Source organism: Xiphias gladius, chromosome 16, assembly GCF_016859285.1.
Source record: "Xiphias gladius isolate SHS-SW01 ecotype Sanya breed wild chromosome 16, ASM1685928v1, whole genome shotgun sequence".
NCBI classification, from domain to species: domain Eukaryota; kingdom Metazoa; phylum Chordata; class Actinopteri; order Istiophoriformes; family Xiphiidae; genus Xiphias; species Xiphias gladius.
In genome coordinates, this window is record NC_053415.1 from 7,931,262 (window position 1) to 7,936,596 (window position 5,335).

Here is a 5,335-nt window from a genome sequence, read left to right on the forward strand (position 1 = left end):
AAACACATACACATATAATATAGTCCTATATACTCAGAGAACCATTTCAGGGTAATCATATGCATGTCTAATCCCTTAAAGGATTCAGAACACATACTTTCTGGGGGAAAAAGTCACACGTACCAGTCAGTGTAGTATACGTTCTGCATCATCAGCACCATCAGACTAAAACTGCAGTGCTCTGTGTCTAATTAATCACATGTTCAACACCGGTCAGCTCGCTAGAGGGAAGAGGTGTCACTAAATCTGCTCAGCTGTGACTAGTGCAGAAAAGAAAAAAACCTATTGCCCTGAACAATGTTTTGCTCAAACTTAAGCACATGACTACCAGAATTTGAAGTGTTGGGGTTATTAGCAAAGGTGACACTATACTAGAGTTGTCATTTGTGTAGCTTTAGTCTGATGTTTTTGATGTAATTTAGGGAATGTATGAGTGTACGTGCAGGGTGAGCGCTAGCCATCAGAGGCAGAATTTTCTTTGGTGGGCCACTTAATGTTAACATGTACACTCATCAATCAAACCAGTTAAAGTGGTCTGGGCATCTGATTACGCGCCTCTCAGTCGCCTCCCTGTTGAGGTATTCTGGGCATTTCCAACTGGGAGGAGATCCTGGGGCAGATCCAAAACACACTGGAGGGATTTCATGTCACATTTGGCCTGGAAATGTCCCCAAGAGGAGCTGGAAGATGTGGTTGAAGAAATGCCAGAAATGCAAGGACCTGGATCAGAGGAAAATGGAATGATAACATAAAGGTAATTGAGGTACATACATATCATCGCTACACTCCATAGATTAAAGTGGTAAAAGACACTAAATCAAGCTGACCACAGTGGTTATGCTCCGTGAATGATGAAACAACTAACATTTTACTGCTACAGTACCTTTCAAGTTCGAAGTCGGGATTTGCTGCTCAAAACAAATTTTTTGGGTTCAATGGCAGTTCAAGAGAAGTCAGAGAAGTATGGTAGAAAAATGTTGGAGATTTCAGTCCCTCATTGGACTCTTAAAAGCAAAAAGAAAAAAAGTTAGTAGATGCAGGTATATTTATAGTACACAGTCTACCGTAAAACACTTAGGATCCCTGCATGGCACTAAAGTCGTATGAAAACTTACTAAGTACCATATACTGCATGAGACTAGGAGCAGTTGTCCAGTGTAGTGAGGCACAGCACAATTCCTACAGGACTGCTCACACTAAAGTTATAGGCACTCAGGCTATTGTAATGCACTTCTTTATGTAGTCATGAAATCTTCCCATCTGGACTGAAAAACAGTGAATGTAACAGAGGCCTTTGTTCAGGCAAGTTCAGTGGTTAAAATGCACTGACCATGGGAGGCTATTTTTCTACTCTTGTAATATTTATCTGTCTTTGTGTCCTACAAAGGGAAGCAAATGCCTATGAGTGCAATTCAAAGATTGGCATGCGCTGTGTAGGAATGGGAAATAGCCAGATTTCCCGAGGTTAGTACTGTTGCAGGTCCATGCACTGAAATCAAATGTTATTGAAATAGACTTGCTAATGTGGCACTGATACTGTGGACGATAGAAGGGCCTATATTTAATGATGAGTTGTCACAGCTGATTTTTCCATCTCTTCCCAAACATTCATCTGAGGGCTGTGGAATAACTAACTGTTTTCCACTGTCCCACTAGTCATCTTTACCTTTACCTTAAGTCACGGTTTGTGGCATTAAGGTTAGTAAGGGATGATACCCAATGAGGTCTTTGTAATGAAACTTCCACCTTGCCTCAGCAGAATCCATTACACTTGTATTAACCCACTAAAACTACAGCCACTTGCCAACAAACTCTCTTATATCATTAAGTTGCAATATCAAATATTTTTTTGCTTATATTTGATTACTTGAGCTTGCTTCTCTGTTTTAAACATCATAAAATATAGTACATTAGAATTATTGCTGCATGTGTTGTCAGGCAACAAGTAGCTAAACAGCAAACAGATGACGGGTAGTAAACGTATTTTTCACAAGGCTGGGCTCAGAGTATTTGAATCCTGGCCGATTTTAAAGTCTGGTTTCATTGCAAACAGAGCAATTTCACTGATTGCTCTCAAATTTTGACCATGGTCAAATGACAAGAAAATAGAATAGTGGTACATCTCATGCAACACAATGTTATTACTTTTCACAGTGCAGAATACACCTACGCACAAGGCTAGACCAGGCAAAGTGGACAAATGCCCTTGGGCCCTAGGCCCTGAGGGGCCCTGAAGGCTGCAGTTTCAGTGTGTTGCAATTAGTTTGTGGCAATCTGATGAATTGCAAATTTGTTTTATAGTAGTATGCACTGCTAGGGCACTTTAAAAAGAGAAATGGTATGTCCTGCTCAAAAGGGACAGGGATCAGACACTCTTCTTTCAACTCTCAGACTAATTTTCACACTAATTTCCACTTGTCTTTCCCCTGAAACTGTCTTTCAAATATAAAACAGGTGTGAATCCAAATTTATGTGGCTCCCCATAGCCTATTTATGTAATTTTGTACTGTTTACACAAGCTAAAAAATTAAACTCCAAGCTCCAAGTTATTAACGGTCATCTATCAGCCGATCAGAACAAAGAATTCTCATTGGCCATGGAATAAATCAGAATAACTGCCTCCCCAGCAATAACTATAGACACATACTGAATAACTTACTCAGACGCTGAGATTTTGTCTCTCCATGGATCGAGGTACATTTATTGTTTTCCTCAGTGAAATATAACTAGTAATGGAAGATATTAAATTCATGTGCTGCATCAGCCTCTTCCCCCCACAGACTGTACATGCATATGTGTGGCTGGTTGTGTCTCTCTCTCTCTCTCTCTCTCTCTCTCTCTCTCTCTGTGTGAGCGAGGGTTAGAGAGGAAATTATGGGAAAAAATGTATTGGCACACATTAGTCTGAGTACCCACATAATAATATTGCCACAGCAATGGAAGCATCTGTGGCAGAACAGTTCACATAAAGGAGAAATGGTTTTCACAGTTTGATGTGGAACAACCTGACGGGCCTCCACAGAGCCCTGACCTCAACCTCATCCAGCACCTTGGGGATGAGTGGAACACCGACTGCAAGTTCGGCCTTGTCATCCAGCATTCAATAGCCAACCTACTCTAATGCCTCTCTTGTGGCTGAGTGGGAGCAAGTCGCTGTAGCCAGGTTCCAGAATCTTGTGGAAAGCCTTCATAGAAAGGTCGAGTACATGTTCGACAATAACATAAAGTTGTGGTGTCCACATACTTTTGGACGTGTGGCGTACCTATCTGGCTGCCTTTGGGTGGCTGAAGACATGTGATCAACTGGAGGGGAGGCTTTGCTTAGCACTTGATGCTTGTTGCTTGTCTCCTCTCCTTCTGTCTTTGTATCATCAGTGCCTCCTTTGAAATGGACAAATACCAAAATGTGTTAGTGCTGCTTGGACTAGTTTTGTGCTGCCATGAAAACAGATTCCTACAACACATCTAACACATACATTCATACACAAAGACATCACCGTTGTCACCGGTCCAATACTCAGGTACCGGTCAATACTAATCCTTTTACAAACAGGTTTCTTCATTATTATCTATGCCTTTACACACCTATAGGTCCTGCACACACACAGAATCCTCCCAATGGGTTACATATGCGACAGTGTTGCAACCTTAGCAAGTCAAATGGACCAAACAGTGCCACAGCATGCCTATCTCTCTGTGAGCCATCTGCTGTAATAGACCGGTGGTACAGGATGGCATAGCCTGTTCCACACTAACAATGGAACTCAAAGAAGCCTAAAGGATATCCTACATCCCTCTGCTAAAATCAAACCCTTTTTTGCTTTATTCTCGTTGTGATTTTTCCATAACAATTTTGCTTTGCTTTGCATTTTGCTGGAGCTTGGGTTGGAGGGGGAGCGGAAAAACTGTTTACATTTGATCAGTAGTCAAGGTTTGACGGACAGAAAGGCTGGACATAGAATGGAGCCCGGGGAGGTTCACTTCAGGGAAGCTTCTATTGTCTGCGCCTAACAAAATCTACTGTGCTTCCTTTTAACGATAGCATATAATATTCTTACAGTATTCAATGACTGCTGAACTAGAGAATGTTAATTTTGCCAGTGGACCGTAAGACTTAAAACGGCAAGTATGTTCTATGGTTAAAATGAAACAAAGTGGCCCTGTGCGCCAATTTTGTCATACATTTTTTTTTCCCATCCTAAATTATTTTAATATCTTCTACTCTCACTGAAAAAAACACAAAAAACAAAAAACTCTTACCCAAAACAGGAGGTGTAAGATTAAAAGAGGTATCCTTGTTGTATTCATGGTGTATTCAATTCATGATTGAGCACATTTCATGTCGGTGGCAGTAACTAAGTAAATAGAGAGGAATGATGACAGGGAGGGAGAGTGGATTAAGAAAGGGTGGAATGAAACATTAGAGGAAGTTCTGAATTAGCGCTGCAGTTTGAAGCTGACCGCTCAAGAGTGCCATCTAGTGTTGACAGCTGGAAGCACTGAGCAAATTCAGTCTTGGCCTGGGACCCAGGTTCATTACATGTACTTGAGCAGAGTAGGGAGCCCACAGAGGAGAGAGCATAAAACACCATTTTGAGTCCCTGAATAATAGTTGAAGAGACATTGATGGAAATGTCCTTTGTAATATAAAGTAATTCTGAAAATTTTCTTTGCTGTTTTTTTCCCCATAGTGTTATTCCATTAGCTGAAATGTGCTCTGAAAGAGTCTCCTCTCCCTACATCCATCACTGATCATTATGGCATCTTAGTGTAATTGCCCTCCCCCTGTTGTGCATGCACACTCGCCAGTCCTGAATGCCAGCAGTAATATCTCTAGTCGCGAGAGAATGAGCAAGTGAGAGAGTGAGAGAGAGGGAGAGAGAGAGACATATGCATACCCAGCTCATTTCCACCGCCAATCAAATTACCTGACCCAGCCGCAATACATCACTGCCAAACTGTTTATTAAACAAAAAGCCATGATTAAATTATTAATGACAGAGATTAATTAAGACCCCGATGCACCACACATGCACACACACACTTGCAAAACATGCACGTTCAAAGGCAGGCAGTAAGTCACGCACACGCACACACACACACACACACATACATCCATACACCACATGCACGCACACGGGTGGGGAGCTCACTCAATAACTTACAATGTCTGCAGCCACTCCAGAGGAGAGAGACTGGGGGGGGAATAATCTGATGTACAAGTGCAGAAGATACAGAAAGAGGTATTTCCTGGCTGTGTAAACGGTAAACAGCGTCAACAAGAAGTCAAGACATTCACAAGTTTGTTGAAAGCAAACTTTTCTTGATGTTACCA

The 5,335-nt window shown here is 41.6% G+C and overlaps 1 long non-coding RNA gene across 1 annotated transcript; it reads right to left on the reverse strand.

Moving 5' to 3' along the window:
• Nucleotides 1-471: 471 nt before the first annotated feature.
• On the reverse strand, nucleotides 472-4,357 carry LOC120802019. The gene is made up of 3 exons (XR_005709159.1): nucleotides 4,261-4,357; nucleotides 3,264-3,381; nucleotides 472-720 (listed from the first exon to the last, which is right to left on the reverse strand). It is a non-coding gene; the product is annotated as an uncharacterized LOC120802019 (long non-coding RNA).
• Between the last annotated feature and the right edge of the window lie 978 nt (nucleotides 4,358-5,335).